The 15,634-nt window shown below is 36.0% G+C and overlaps 1 protein-coding gene and 1 long non-coding RNA gene across 4 annotated transcripts in view; both read right to left on the bottom strand.

Moving 5' to 3' along the window:
• Positions 1–15,634, bottom strand: part of LOC111048008 (fasciclin-2) — a 283,669-nt gene that overhangs the window by 77,193 nt on the left and 190,842 nt on the right. The gene's annotated exons all lie outside the window — the stretch shown is intronic.
• LOC120353586 overlaps positions 1–15,634 on the bottom strand; it is a 61,072-nt gene that overhangs the window by 15,970 nt on the left and 29,468 nt on the right. The window contains exon 3 of the long non-coding RNA XR_005572484.1: positions 1,747–1,786. This is a non-coding gene — a long non-coding RNA (uncharacterized LOC120353586). The remainder of the gene's footprint in view (positions 1–1,746; positions 1,787–15,634) is intronic.

Below are 15,634 nucleotides of genomic sequence, written 5' to 3'. Positions count from 1 at the left end.
GACAAATCAACGGCTGATCACTGTTTGTTCAGGAAAATTACAAAAACTGATCAAAATAAGTTGAAAATCACATTAATACCTGTGGGTTCTTCGATAATAACTGAAATGAACTGGTGTCGCCTTGAAACCTATTGAATTCCTCAAGTATCTCAATAAAATACAAGATTTTGTTCAAAATACGTTTGAAATTCTGATCAAAAGATGCCCAGAAACAGTAGGTGATATTCGATTTTCTATTATTATATGTAACACTCATTGCGTTAGAAATATTTTCTAGACAGATAGGAAAACATTGACGACACTCAGTTTTTATTTACAATTTGATCTTTGATTTTCTTATATATTTACTGATAGATGGTGACTTCCATCCCATAGATTTTCTCAAATGACATATTCTCAAGTGTCATTTCCAGAAAATAAAAATTGCAATTTTTAACAACAATTATTAGGAATATTAGTCTTCCTACAGTTACCCGAAAAGTGCTCATTCTCGCATCAATTATAGTATGCAAAATACCTTATTCCCACACCCAGTGCGGGAATGTAGATTTGAGTGCGGCAAAGTACTTTGCCGCACTCCAAATTTGCAAAATAACAATACAAAATAGTTAACACGCTTTATGACGGTAGAGTGCGGCAAAGTAAAAGAAATGTTGGTAAACCCGAATATGTTGCTGGCTGGAAATTTTTGTAAAACAGCTGTTTATTACCGCGAGATATTGGATAATGAACAGTAAATAAACAAGAAGTTTTTATAGTATTCAATATCAGTATTTTATTTCTATTCAAGTTATCATGAACGATTTTTTATGTGTGAGATGCCTATATTTTAAACTGGAATACATTGGAAACATTATCGACCATTTTTATGATCAAGGAATCAAGTATTTTTATATCTTTATTTACTTTTGTGGTTAGGTTACTCGTGTTAGGCTACTTTCACACGATAGGAGACGTGCAACTTGAACACTGAACAGTGTTCACGTTTTTTTGTCGAAGTACATTGAGTCAAATCGTGTCTTCACGAAATACAGTACGATAATTTAGAATAGTTGGTACAATGGTTATGCTTTTCGCATTATGGCAGCACTGTGCTTGCTCACTCACTTCTCCAGTTGACACTTGTTGACTTGTCAGTTGTTTACTTGACTTGACTTTGACACCTGTCATTACGCGATGTCTGAGTTTGATGTGGAGCTGTTGATTACTGCAGTTTGCAACCGACCTGCTCTTTGGGATAAAAGTCTTGACATCTACAAGGACCGGAATGAAGTCGCCAAAAGTTGAATGGAAGTTAAAAAGAAATAGTCAATAATTGCTGAGAATTTAAAGTGATATTCAACGATTTGAACCTGATAAATTGGATTGTTGAATGACAACTGAAATATAGTGAATTTTACTGTACAACATTCCTTTTCCTCCTATTTTATTGGGTATAGGACATGTTCACCGTCTATTACTGATTTTTCACATTCTATGGTAACTGTAGGAAAAATTTAATGTGCAATACGTGCGCAAAGTTTCTTTGCTGCACTCAAGAAACCATCATTCCGCACTCGCCTACGGCTCGTGCGTAAACGTTTCTTTCGGTGCAGCAAAGTAGTACTTTGCGCACTAGTTGCACAAATAACTATTGTAATTACGACAGATCGTGGTTCTCAATTTTTTATCTATCGCATGAATTTTCCTATTCAATTATTCTTATAAAGATTTATGGTTGATTATAATTGATGGAATCAAACTTACATTACTCTTGGGGATAAGCAGAAGAGAAAGTCCATTTTACCTGGAAGAGAAACAGAAAAAGTATTAATCAAAATTTGAAATAAATGAGAATGATGAAACATTTTTCCGTCCAGAAATGAATTAAAACTAATACCAGAGTGTTGGCAATCTCGGGAAAATTGGTCTTCTCATTTATTGAGAATGCAATCCAATAGACTCCCAATATTAGCATTATAATTTGTACAATATTTGTTCTCAATATTATTGAGTAATTTAATTTTGTACATGAGAGTAAAAACCCGAAAGAAAGCAAGGCATAGGTTCAAGACCAGAAAAGAAATGGATGCCGGTGCACCGGTACAGGCCAATAGAGCCTAATCCTTGTGAAAGGATGATGCACAAAACGTAAGATGATTATGAACGTTGACCAAAATTGAGATGTTGAAATTGATACTCTTGGAGGATTGATGTACTTTTTGAGGGAAAAACATTAATATCTTTGTGGCATACTACAAGATTGAGTGAATTCAGTAACTTCAACATTTCCTATCACAACGGTTAAACTACATTACTCCAACTCATTACATGTCAAGTTCATTAATATCAACTATTCCTCAATTTCTGCATGAACAAAACTTTCTTAAAAGAATGCAGTATAAAATTCTATATCGTCCCTCCACTCATGCCTACATGACATCGATTTCTGCTTTCATCTATTCCTGGCGACGAAATTGATTTCTTGTCATCTTCTTCCTCTCCTTTCTTCCAATACACGTGTCACTCTCCCCTCCTTTTTTACTGCTGTCCACAGCATCATCTCCTCCATGCTCCATTGAGCCCTCGTAAAACTGCCAACATTATACACTTCCATCTCCGCACACAGTTCTCCAGCCTAATATTGTATACAACTGCAAGCAATGTAAACAGTATCCCAGTATATACAGTAATATTTTAGCATGTATTATTTTATTACAAGCCTGCATTTATTGCCCACCATTCTATGTGCGCTTCATGCATTTATTATTTAGGGCCGTTCGCTTGCTTTCCACCCGCCATTAAGCTTCATGACGATGTCTTGGACGGTAAAGGGTGGCTTTTATGCACGACATTACAGAAATTTCTTCAATTTACTCTGAATTTTTTACAACTAGGACGCCGATTTATTGGTGATGAAACGTCAACTCAGTTATGCAACAATTCAACGTTCGTGACGCCAAATCAAGTTTCTGCATTGTATGTTGATGGAAGTTTGGCTTTATGACGATGATGGAATCAAGGATTCAATTGAGAATGAATGGTAGAAATATAGCTAGATCATAAAAGATCAAGTATGTGAATGTGTGAATCTATCGAATTTAATACTATTTCCTTTTTTATGGTACCTACTTCAATAACTCCTATGAATACAAAAAACATTCTCAAGTTTACTATTATGCAGCGCGATAACATTAGTTCTACATTCCTTTCTACCGATGTGGATACTCGAGATAAATGAATTTGTTCAAAATTTTATATGTAACGGATCTTATATAATATGTCAATTCTTCCATGTTTCCTCGATCCATGATTGTATTCTGAGTTTTAAAGTAGAAAATTCAAAAACTATCAATTTCACGTACTTACACATTTAAGAATAGCGATAAACAGAGAAAATATATTGATATAATATTATCAGATCCATGATATTGGGATAATGAATGAATCTCTCGAACATTGAGATAATGGTTCCTCAACTGAAGTAACTTCTACTTTATTCTAAATTGTTTTGTATTATCATCATTCAGTTTCAAAACAATATCAAAAGGAAAATGCGATATTGCATTCACTGAGATGCTGTATCGTCTAAAGCCTAGGTTTCGAATAGCATGGAGAAGGTTTCAAGGGGTTAGAAGCACTGTCCTGTGTATACTGAACAGGAACACAGTAATTAAAAATAAATCAGAAAAGAAAGACTATGTTGGAATATGGAGAGGTACTAAGATAGTAGGTATATAACGTAGAGTATGGAAGAAATTTCAATATGCATGAGTATCATCTAAAATTTGAGAAGTTTTGATTTTAAGTTAACCTGGACTCATGAAATCTTTCTCACATCAATCACAGAATCCACAGTGAGCAGCATATTAACGAAAAATAGGAAAAATGAGAAGGTTCTCAGGGAGAAAATGGAAAAAGATTGTAACACGTATGAAAGAATGGATGAATGAAGAAAGAATGCGTGAAAGAGAGGTGAGGACGAAGTGAGATTACAGCTAATGAACAGTACAACACAAAGTGCAGGAGTGAATAGTCGACCTAGGTAACTTCAACACAACCAAATTAATCAGAATTTATCTCCTTCCCCCGGATGTTAATTGCCTTGCTCACGTCCAGTTCCGGAGTGCTACCCTCAACACTCGGCTGAGTGAGAAGGTAAGTGACCCTCAACACGTGACTGAGTGAGATGGAGAGTGTGCAAGTGAGGACTCTGAGCTGGCAGTGAGTGAGGCAGAGAGTGACCCTCACTCAGTGAGTGAGTGAGTGAGTGAACAACAACTATTGACGTGATTGACGAGTGGCACTTCCCCTCACTGGTCACCAACCCCCAGCAAACATCGGACTCACCCCCCCCCTCTCTAGCAAATAAGGGCGTAGTCAGCCTCAAATCTCCGAGCTGGCTACTATTTTCGATCCCCAGATGCCAATAAAGCGTAGAATACTGTTTAAATCCTTCAAATAGTGGGTTGCTTTAAGAAGAATTTACGCTGTACAGAGTACATAAAAGGGTACCATTGATGGTTAATCCTTTAAATACCTAGTTGCAATTAGGAAGAATTCATGCTATGGGAGAGGACCTAAAAGAGCGACCCTGAACCAACAATACAAAGGCTGCTAGAAAGGAAAATATGTTGGCACATGAAGCTCTAAGTTACAGCTTAAGTAGAAAAAACAAAAACAACATGGACTATGTTAACAAATTTTTTAAGAAAGTTGAAATGAAAGGAAGTAATCTATAGGCATAAGAAAAGTTCAAGAATCAATAGAGAAGAGGTAAAATCGTATTTTTATTACGAATTGTTATTCAATCAGTATTTATGTGAACTTGTTTCAATTCGATTTGGAACATGTATTTTGTCCACAATATGAAAATTATGAGACCTACTAGTATACTGAGACCTACTAATATTTTATGATAATGAAAAGTAGTTGACAATTTAAATTTTGTTTTCGTGTTGGGGGTTAGTCCAGCCGTTATCCTCATTGATTTGCCACAAACAATCGTCAACTCAACAATCAATCCTTCACTCAATTTATGTTTCCAACAGACAACATTGCTCGAGGTACAGTTTGACTACTTGAATGGCAAGAAGTTCTTGTCCGCAGACAAATATTGACACCTTCAATCGAGTTTAGAACCAGACATTTACAGTAAATTCTATTGTAGAATTATAGATGAAGAAATTCATTTTCTGGACCAATAAATCGTATGTTTCATGTGGTAAAGATTTTCTCACTTACAGTAATGTGAAAAGATTTTTTGGCAGTATAGGCTCACGAAAATACAAGTACAGATTTTACTCGTGAGTGAATAATGAATACCAGGAGGAATGGGGCTACAAACACCAGAATCAGACAGTTACTTGGACGCTTCAGACAGAGACAATATTATCCCACTTAACTCCAGAACAACTGAGGCTGAGGGTACTCCAATTCATCAAAAATTTGTGGCATACAGAGAATTATCAAGTAATTCATTTGTCTATGGAGTCAGATTGGGATATCTTTCCGATTTGATTGGTAAAATATATACCTTTGAAACAGGACAAAACATTAATCAACACTAATTCCCATCATTGATATTGTCCGAGAATTCTTCAAGCATAGTCACCAAATTGTCAACACATGACCGATGATCGGGGAGCAGACCTGAAATTTTAATAGCAAAGTTCATCTGTCAAACTGATTACCGTAATGCAACTGATTTTGACGTTGAAATTAGGTAGGGGAATCGCCGTTAATGAACAAGTTTATTTATACAAATGTGACGTCATCAATCCGAATAAATTCAACAGAGAGCATTCATACCCGTGTGTTGTATGTGGGACAAACCACCCCCTTCCCTATCATCCCCACCTTTCCAAACATGACGACAATCACATACAGAGTGCGGGATAGGGGATGCAAATTTATAATTAAATCTGCTCATCGCTAATCTCTTTTAAAAGGGTAAATCTCTCGCTCAGTTTGTTGTCCTTTAATCTCTTCTATACACAAAAGGGGAACTTGTTAGTGAAATAATTGAAATGAACGAAGATAGCAGAGCGCACCGTTCAACAGACAGGTGCACTGTGCACTGTTTTTGCGAATATATAATTTCTGAGTGGCTTCCCATCTACTGACAAAATGTATTAGCCAATCATGTTCTATTTGCTCCGGCTTTTTGACTTGCTTCACTGCGGATTGGGATTTTAATGTAAAAATTCTGTTTGAGATCACAATACTCGTTTTTCATATTTATCTCTCGCGGTCTCATATTGAGCTCTACATTCTTTTATAGAATCTGAATCTACAGTATTTTCCCTCGTAATATTAATATTACTCTATTCTATCCACGCATAATGAATACTGGTGAAAAAATACTTTTCTATTGAATTATTTCAGATAAGGTATTTATTAAAATATAAATTATACTATTAAAATGTTCCAAACGCCCGGTTTTACACGTCATTCTTTATATTGATATGTGATTGGAATTTTCGTTCTGCAAAATTGAATTGATTCAAATCCATTTGAAACTGTTTTATTATATGAATAAATTAGTAAGACTTTCATGCACTGGATAAAATTGAGACTAAAGACTTCTTCAAGTTTCAACTGTTTGTGAATTGAATCAAATGGATCTCAAAAGAGGATCAAGTAATTTCTCATAAGTTCACAGTTCTAGTTTTAGTTTTTAAACTTACAAGTCAGTATAAAAAAGCATGTTCATATAAACTTAATCTTATATAATCTCAAAAACTAAAAATATATGTCCATAATCTATATCTATACTGTCTATTTTATATCCCTCGAAAACTCATCTTAAATACTCCAATACTTACTTGAAAACGGAACGAATACTCTCTACTCATCAATGAAACATGGCTTTAGTCTCTTCTTACCTAACAAATAATATAACTTTGACTTTGATCAACTTTGATCATGCCGAAAATTGTGGGAAAGATATCCAACTTTTTACAATGAAATTCTTTCTTACAATATTAAGTTTTATTCCTCGTACTAGTATATCTAGTGAGAACCACACTTCCCTCAATGGAAGGGAATCCTAAATAACGACCAAGGTTCAACAAGACTGGCCTTCCCTATTTCTCCTGCTATTGGAAATTTCTGCTCTACCATAGATCGACAACAACAGAAAACACACACATGCGCACCAAACTAATAACTACTCACCCCCACTTCAATCATTAGATTTCTTTTCGCCCCTAGTAATGTATTTGTGTACCCCTTCTTCTTTTCAGAAGCAGAGATGACATATAAACACCGGTGCTAACCGATGAGTCACCGGCCTGTCACTGGATGGGAAACCTCCAAAAATCTATAACTTATCTTCGAAAGACCCTGTGATTATACCTATGGATTGTCAATGCCACTCAGTATTAGGCAGCCACCAGTCTGCAAAGCACGTCACTTTCTCGATGACGCGCGTGAGCTCGCTGGTGTGAACAAGAATTGGGGTGACTGGCAAACAAAACCAATTCTAAGAAACTGGAAAGACCCCGGCTCATACCACGTGACGTGATAAGTAATCTAGAGGGGATCGATCTTCAACCAACCTTACATTAACTTGATTCAATTTTCCTATTGACTCGGGAAAGCCATAGAAAATGGTGAAGGATTGTGATGTTGACGAGAAACTGAAATCTTCACATAATACATGTGATAAAGAACAAATCATTAATGCAATAATTTATTTATCATTTACAATCAACTTAAGGACAAAGAAACAGACTACAGTCCAAAACTTCTTTTCATCCCAATTTCATGAAATAAATTGTCCAAATAAAGGTTATGTGCGACTTTCCAATTCTTCACTAATTTCCACATTGGAACAAAACACAAACACTTGAAACAATTAATTTTGAATTTAGAAAGATTAAGTAACAATTATGATAAACATGATTCTGCTCTCATTATTGTTTCATTCACCTTCTTCGTAAGTCTTTTTAAACATTTTAGTAACACATTGGTTTCCAAACGCATGAATGTTGATAAAAAATTTCCAATGTCAGTATAGTTCAATTTAATGGAGTGAAATTTCTTGGTATTCCAATAATTGGCAAGTACATTGTTATTTCCAAGTATTGTATGTCGCCCTACTTTAAAACCGATAAAAATAATTATTGTTCAGTAACAATGTTATATAAATAATGATTATAAAGGAATACCGTCTTAAAAGACAAATCATTCAAGGTAAATCAATACATTCAATATATTCGATACATTGTCATTTGTGATAAAGAATCAATAAAGAGTTTGCTTCTGAATCAATAAAAAAGCAATCAAAAAATCAATAAAAAAACCCAATAAAACTCTAAATTTTTCTGCAACATCTTCAGGATAGTGCCATAGTTGGGCTCTAAGTTATTCTTGAAGATTGAGTTAATAAAAATACACCTTTCACATATTTTTGCATCATTATTCGTAATGGCTTAGAGAAAGGATAAGCGTAAGTGTTTGTTTGTCTGTGTTAATGGCTAATGGGGAGTATCATGGCTTACTTTAGATATCTATAGTAGGCTGTGGGAGTATTCATTTATAACAATATTAACATAGATTATGATATTTTTCATTCAAATATGATTATAATTAGGTCGATATAACTAAATCTACTTTTGAAAAAAAAATTATATTTGAGACAATTTTTCAACAACGTAGATATATCTATATCACAATCTAAACATTGAAGCTAGATTATATTTTCAGGAATGAAGTCAGCCATATTTTTCCATTGAGCTAATATTTACATGAATATAAAAAATGGCAGATTCAACTCGAATGAGTCAGATAAATTTTTTATCATTCAATCCAAATTGTTCGAGCCGAGCACATTCTGCTTGAAATGAAAAAATAGCAGATAAAACTGTCGAATGAAGTGAAGAGATAATAAAAGAGCACTAGAAAGTTCTTGAATCACTCGGTCGATGAGAGATTTATTTCAGCATCACAGATTCCATTCGAACAAAACAAAAAACCTCGAATCTCCGGAGAACGTTCGACGTTCATTGTTTTTCTCCGAAATTGAAATTTTTGCGGTCTGAGGCCGCCTGGCTGAGTGATTAAAAAGATATCATCTACTTCATTCTATCACAGCGCCACCGCCACTTTCTCACTCGCTCTCTTCCTTCAGCGGCTAAACAATCGAGAATTGATGACAGTTTCCAGAGGAAATTGATTTCTGACTAACACCACGGCGCCTACTGTTGGATTCAAGGTAGAATAATGCTGCAACTTGTTATCAGAACTTGTTCGACAACTTGGTGAATGAATGAATGGGCAATCAAGAGAAAAGTGTGTTACTCCGTCTCGTGGAAATTGACAGCTTGTAAACCACTCGAATCAAATAACTCTACTAATAAAGAAGGATGATCATCATTCAACAATTCAGAAACAAGTTGGTATCAACATGGGACTTTGGTGAATGTGAACGATTTGCTATTGTCAAAAAACCTACCACAACATCAAAGACAAAGAAAGATGAGACCATAAGCCTGAGCCTCAAAATTTGTTATTATTGCATATTAAAACATGAATTCATACCTATTATTCGCATGAGGATGATTGATAAAGAATATTATTCAATCCATGGATAGTTTTCATAATATGTGATACCTGATCACGGAACATGTGGAACTAATGACTTGATTATTCGAGCAATTTCAAAATTCAACTGAATCTCCAATCATTTCTCATAGGTGCTGAATATACAAATCAATGAAAGACATATTTGGACATGTATTTTGGAAAAAGCTCGAGCAGTAGTATAAAATACTACAGTAGCAATTGAAGAAGGAAATCGGAGTTGTGTCCATCCTGATATAGAAGACAATTGACCACAACCGAGCTTTCGTGTTCGAGAAAAAACATCGGAAATGAGCAAATGAAAGCAACAAGAAGTGGAACAGATTGCGGTTAAGCGCAGCACAATGTAACCCTTCTCAATCACGACAAAGAAGAAGGAAGCGAGATAAACCTTTAATCTGAAAAGGACAAGGAAATGGGATTGAACAGAAGGGTTAGCGAGTGAGGCAGATGACTTGGAAGCCCCAGACCCAAATCATTAGAAGGCCTTTATCATGGCTTGAGAACAAAAAGGCACCGCACAGACAGACAACTATACATTATACAGCTTCAGGGCGATCGGGTTCGCGAAAAGTCTCCCAACTCACGCACGCACAAACACACACAAAATCTCCTCTCCCCCTCCCATCACAATCACAAACACCACAATCGAGGGATGAATATCCAAGCACCCAAATATCATCATCCCTTTCTCAAAGTGGAACTATGACCGAAAAAGTTTGATCCACGCATGCGCACAAATCATTCCCCTAACGCCTGCTTTCCACCTTTGATCACTCTAATTACCGGCGTACAAATAAATCACTGCTCCATGCAACCGCACCCCCTCCCACCAGTTACCAATCTCTCTAAAATCACGTGACGGAGGGTCAAGAGAGGGATGGCAGGTCTTTTGGAGAGAATGAGTGGGAAAGGATACAAGGATAGTAGAAATTCAGAGAGAGAGATTAGATTATATTAGATTTCTTTATGTATGTTACAATATTTACTGGCTTATACACTAATTTACATTGAATGACGGTAATGCTAATTTTTCAACGAATTATACAAACTATAGATAATTAAAATTAATCAAAGAAACTGAGAGTGTGAGGGAGAAAGAGTGGATGAGAGATAATTGAATTCAATAATTGTCTTTATTAAAAGCGGAGTTAGGACTCTGAGTGCTCTCTGCCATAAAACCCTGAAAGAGAAAGAAAGAGTGACAGAGAGAAATATAAAAATAAATCAATAGGAGAGAAATATAAAGCAGAGAGAAAGTGATTGAGAAAAGAATGTAATCCAAGAGAGAGAACGTGAAAAGTGATGGAGAGTTGCATTGATACAGCAATAGTTATCCGAAATATAGACAACTGTAGTCATCAGTAACAACTCTGTTTATCATGCAGGCTACGAACATTAGGGGAAGGGGAGCTAAGCTCAATGACTAATAAATACAGGTTGGCAGCTCAATCCGTCATCATTATCTCATTTAATTTTGAAGTGCACGTGTAATGAGTATTGGTGCTCTCGATTCAGTTGGAGAGGAAAGCCCTTCATTAGCCAAATTGAAAGTTGAAGTGGGATCAGATTTGAATAAGATCTTTACTTGTATCCAATTATAATTGATTCATGCTGAACTAGATTGGGACCTGCATTGATATTGCATTAGAGTATGGCTATTTTCAAGTTATCTCCGATACAGTAACTTCAGGAAAACAGTGAAACATAGAATTCATGTGTTTCTGGCTCCGACATGAACATTGAACAATGCACAGTATGAAATCAATAACTACGGTTAATAACAAGGCATTAAAGTTTACTATGAATCATACAGCAAAATTTGGTCTTGACTATTCCGAGAATTGTATCCAGAATACTAGTAGGATTATGAAGGATTGTTACAATTATTAAACACTCTCAACAAAATATCATTTTATGCGAGCAAATCGGAAGATTCCTTCCTCTCCTCTATTGGGGGTCTCGGATGAGAGGGACGGCCTTCCAAACAGATCACTCAAAAGAGGTATCACTTAAGGTTCAAGTTCATAATTCATAATAATTGAGGGAGCTGAACGACGGAAGCCAGTAACATACAGTTATAAAAAATACTAAAATTTTCTTTAATTATAAGGCCGTTTGCACAATACCATAGCCACGTCTAATAGAGGTGGCTAGAGGTGTATTAGAGGTGGCTATGACAATACTCATTTTCTAATAAATAACAATTTAAAGGATAATGAAATTTAATATATACGTCAATTTTAAATACTTGGAAAGTTATTTCAAACTCTTCCAGATCGCTTCAAATCGTATTTAATATTTCAAAAGAAGTGGAGGAATAGGATAATAATTGTGAAATATTTCAAATCTTATCCAATATTCACAAAAACTTGATAAAACTGAACAACAGTGGAAGAGATTATAAGCAAGTAGAATGAATTATCTCCAAATTGTTGAGCACATAAATTGATGGAATGTTTCCATCACCAAACTTCTTTTGAATGATTAGAAAAATCTCTCACTCTACATCCCTGAACAGCTTCTGAGTAAACCGCAAATTGATATAACCTGAAAATATTAGTAGCAAACAAACAAGTGCAGTGAAATAACATTTCTCTGAACACCAGCCTGTAACTGCAGTACCATCATCAGCACTTGTTCTTCTCAACCCTTATCTCCACATACTTCTCCCCTACTGGCAACTTGCTAACTCCGCCACCCCTTTGTTTTTCTTATAAGCGCCTACTATCTTCTCTTCTTCATCAAATGATCCACTTCCTCTCCTTATTCTCCTTTTTTGCCACCTCCACCTCCTCGTCCATAATAATGTTCTTCTGATCCTTCTTATTTGTTCTGCCCCTCATTTTCATCTTTTCTCTTTTTGCCCTCATATCCTATTCCTTTTCCAAAATAATAATATTCTTCCTATCAAATCCTTTTGACACCTTCCTTCATTAATTTATCTAATTTGCAAAAACTCAATACAAGTTTACTAGATACGTTTTATTGCAACTTCTTTCCCACGTTCGTTTCTTCACGTTCTTATCCTCTTTCTTCATCATCCTGCTTCCAGTTTCCCATTGCGTTCTATCTTCTTCTTCTTCTCCCCTCTCATCTATTTCCTTAACACACGTTAAATCCCCAATTATCCCCTCTCATTTATATCCATTTTATCTCCGACTCACTTTGCTTCTCCCTCTTTGTCAATTTATTCCACTCTCTACAGCTCCTTTTCGTCCATTTTCCAAACATTCCCACATGTTTCTCTTCATTTTTCACTTTCAGTTTCCTTCACTTCTTCTTCTTCTTTGTTTTAATCATTTTCTTCACCTCCTCATTTTTTTCCCTTCTTCTCTTCTTCTATTGCTTTGGATGCTCCTCCTTCATCTTTCCTCATTCCTCTCTCCATACTCTACGTTCTCCTTCTATCCCTTTTCTTCACCATTTCTCTCCTTTCACTTTCCACCTCTTCCTTTGCTCTTTCTTCCAGTTCTACAATCTTCCAAGGCCGTCAGCTCGCACACATGAGGATGGATGAAACAGGGATGCACCCTGATAGTGCGAGCAGCAGTCTTCACAGAGGGCCCAGCACTGGTTTCCCCTTTCCGGGGGCATATAATTCCCAAAAGTGAAATTCATTAGACCATGCCCCTGCTAATACAAAGCTTTCCTCCAACTGGCACGCCCTTTTCTGTTGGGTTTCTTTCGAGCCATAAAACCGGAGGGATCACACTGCTAGTTCCCCATCTTCCTCTCAAATATGCCCCTCTTTTACAACTACTCGTAGAGAAAATTTTCCACCCTCACCATCCACATTCACCAACACATTCGCAAATTACTACTTATACCGAAGCATTGCATCTGCCTGGAAACAGACCTGGGCGCTCGTTGTCTAGTCTTTTGGTTTGCTTGCTCTTTCTGCAACCCTTCACCGGCGTCCACTAAGTGCTTTCTCTTGTTTTCGTTTTGGGGTATTTACCGCCGGCAGCCGACTTGGCTTGGTTGCGGTTGCTGTGATAGCCGCAAGCGTCCTTGTCGCACCTAAATGGGCTCTTCATTGCCACCAAACACTTGAGAGCACCCAACCTGAGAACAACTAAACGGCTTATCAACTTCGCCATTGTTGTCCATTTTTCGCTTCTATGCCGGTTGCTTTTGTTGCACTTTGGAGAAGAGAGCTTTCACTGAATATGAAACTTTGATTTCCATATATAGAGTATCATAATTTCAATTTATAGAATATCTGGACACTCGATTCAAATTTCAATGATGGAAAACTCCGGACATGGAACTTTGATCTCCATAGATGGAGCATGATGCTTCAAATCGATAGAATATAATGGGCACTAGATTCAAATTTCAGTGATGAAAATCTCAGGACATGAGGCATTAGATTTATTAATTTATTCATAGACAATAGATAAAATTCAGATTACATGTATATGGAACACGCCGCTTCAAATCGACAGAATATCTGGGCAAATGACTTGAATTCTCATTTCTAATGGCTTGCATACTCAGTATATTTGAACTGTTGATAAATATATAATGTGATAGAATAATAAATGATGAGCGAAAAAAAATTCGAATAATCAGCGATAAATCATACAAAAATTTTATTTGATCATTGGCAAACAGATCTGATCATTTTATCAAGAGTAATACATTAAAACATTATTTTGAGTATCCGATGATCTTGCGTCACACGAAATTCCCATAACTGAATGGAACAGTTCATAAACAGTCTATTCCATTGAGGAAGTGAGAGCAGAGAAAAGATGGCATGAGCATGAGCCATCTTTTCTCCATGAAAAAACAACAAGTGTGATTCATATCATAGTAAAATGTGATATGCTCCAGTTCCAGGTGGTTTTTCATACACATCAATTCTTTCAATCTTATTGCTGGTGTTTCAGGGATTTCCTTGTTGTGATAATGGAATAACGTTTATAATTACGAGAATCTCTTATCTTTGAATTATTATCAATAATTCATCATTCACACAAGAATGTACAACAATATTCTTTTTACACATAAAAACTTCCATTTTTAGATTCCTCAGAATTCTGTTCTGAACAACCCACTTCAAATGAGAAATCTGCATAACTTCTCCATACAATTCTAAATTGACAAAAGATTTTACATCAGTGCGAAAATAAGTGTAGTTGTTCCGACAAACCATCGCACCATCGCGAGAAGCGGTGATAGGTGAGAGGTGATGTAGGCAGAATAAGATGCAAAACAACGGGATAAAACGCTGAATTCACCTCTGAATATCTTCAAAGAAGGTTATCCACACTTGGTCGCCTGTCAAAGGAATCACGATCCAGCGTCTGAACAAAGCAGTCGTCGCATCCTTTGTGATCCATCTTCATTTTCAATTTCCTCGTCTTCCTTTCTCCATTTTATATCACATTCTTCTTCACTTGCAACTCCTCCTCTCTTGTGTGTGAACTCGAATTGCACGAAAATTGCCAAGTGAGATAAATCTATTGGCAAACATCGGGAATATTTGTCGTTTTCGGCAACTATTGCAATAGACTGGCAATTCCCCATACCCTCAGGTTCTACAAGAGAGCGCAGTACCGCAATAAATTTGAAATTTGAACCTATCTTAAATCTGGCATTTCCCTCCTTGAGTATTTGATCAGTTTTGAAGATTTTGTCAATTACTAATCCACACATAATTTTTTTTGAAAATGTATTTAAATGGCTAAAATGTGAGGCTTTACAGAAAGGAATTCACCACTCTGGGTATTCCAAGTTGTATTTCCTATTGATTAAATCACGATTAAGATGGTTCATGATCTTGTTTCATGGTTCATTGATTGGAGCTTGAGTATATTTCCCAATTCACATGCCTGAACAACCCAAAGCTTATTTTCAGTTCAGAAATGAATGTTGCTGTCAATTGAATGCTCAAATAACGAAAATTCCACTCACGATTGCCAATTAAAATCTTGTTATTCTACATTATTTTATGAACTCCTCATCTCAAAATTAAATCTCATTGCTCCAAGATATCAAGCTCATTGTGATTCTCCACACATCCTATCAGCTAATAAGAACTGCACCAGGCCACCCG

Source organism: Nilaparvata lugens, chromosome 11 (genome assembly GCF_014356525.2).
Source record: "Nilaparvata lugens isolate BPH chromosome 11, ASM1435652v1, whole genome shotgun sequence".
Taxonomy (NCBI): domain Eukaryota; kingdom Metazoa; phylum Arthropoda; class Insecta; order Hemiptera; family Delphacidae; genus Nilaparvata; species Nilaparvata lugens.
The sequence above is the reverse complement of the archived record's forward strand: the minus strand, read 5'-3'. Positions and strand labels throughout refer to the sequence as shown.